Source organism: Nicotiana sylvestris, chromosome 7, assembly GCF_000393655.2.
Source record: "Nicotiana sylvestris chromosome 7, ASM39365v2, whole genome shotgun sequence".
Lineage (NCBI taxonomy): Eukaryota > Viridiplantae > Streptophyta > Magnoliopsida > Solanales > Solanaceae > Nicotiana > Nicotiana sylvestris.
In genome coordinates this window covers 162,498,996-162,500,623 of record NC_091063.1, presented here as the reverse complement: position 1 = coordinate 162,500,623, position 1,628 = coordinate 162,498,996, and positions in this window count along the sequence as shown.

Sequence of the window (1,628 nt, the reverse complement as noted above, 5' to 3'; positions counted from 1 at the left end):
TGCTGTCAGACTATATTCTGCTGCCCATACTCTACTTTAGTTTCAGAAATAATAAACATTACTCAAAAGTGAGTCTGCCAGGGAATATCATGGGAGTTTGTTTTTATTTTAATTGTTAAGTGGAAACTGAAAAGAAAGGCAGCACATGGGAGGGTACTGTGATTGTGTAACAGGCTGTTAAAGGGCAGATTTTAGGCTTATAAAGGAAAGAAGAGGGGCTGGGCAGAGAGGGGGATAGACAGGCATACAAACCTGGGAGGACAGATATAGACAGATAGACACACACAGACAGAGAGAGATTGGGAGGGAACTGGATTGATTTTGAAAACAAATTTTGAAAGAAGAAAAGGCAGGCAGATTTTTAGGCTTAAAACTCAGGTTTCTGGATATTAGATTGGATAATATACACACACACACACAGAAATAGATAGAGAGAGGCATAACACAGAAAAGAGGAACTGCATTTTTATCTTTGTCTTGATTCTCACGGGTCTGGATTTGCCTGTCCCATATTGATTTTCTTCTGAGTCCTGTTTGAGATTACTAGTTGTGTGTAGTATCAGTTCATTTCGGGATCTATTCTGCCTAAATTCTATTTCCATACCACTGGGAATTTGCTTCATTCTGCCATTTCTCCATTGGCTTTAAACTACATCTTGCACTGGGATTTTGTTTAATTGGTTACCTGCTGTTACTGTTGCTGCATTTGTTGCCATCGTTACTCTGCTGACTCCTCTTCTTTCTTCAATTGTAACACACTTCCAGGTACACAATTTCTGAAACCATATGTTGTTGAAAGTTTGAAGTTGGAAGCAGAAATAAAGGAACAAATGGCTGTTTACTGCATAGTACTTGTGTTCAAATAGGTCGAATGTTAGTTTAGCCTGTATTTGTTTAAATTCAAACTGCAAATACTCTGTATGAAATAACATACATTCTGATCTGAGATGAACTATTAGATAGTATTTGTTTGTTATATCAGATGTGTTTTAATGCACCCAACCATCAGGTCTTGTTTTAGTTACGACATCATAACATAGAATCGTAGCAAGTGTTTGTACGTGTTTTGTTTAGATCTCTAAACTGTTAAACCTGTCATATTTGGTTCCATTTAATTTCAAGATAATTGTACCCTAAACTAGTTCTCGTGCAGCGTTACGCTAACAGGGTGATGATGCACGCCAATCCTCTTGTTAGATTACTCGTTCCTATATAGGTTCAACATGGGCTTCAATATAGATTCATAGTTTCGAAATAATGCGTTGACTTTTGAGGAAAACTAATAGGCATTTTGAATTCAATTAGTAGTGGTTTTCTTAGTAAATAGTCGATTTCATTTATCTAGCCTAAATGAGTTAATTTTAAAAGTCAAATTCGAGGGTTTTTTAATGTAAATTCGGTACGTGTTATTAGTTTGCTTGCAATCTTGCTTGGCAAATTAAGTATTATTGAATAATAGAATATAGAATGAAAGCAGTTTTTCTTTGTACAAACTCGGTCGCAATTTTCCATTCGCATTAGCCGTAAACTAATAATTAATAAGTTACGTTTTTAGCATGTAATTAATTAAGAGATTTTCTTTTATTTTAGAGACGAACTTAATAGGAAAATATAGTCACTGTAGGTTT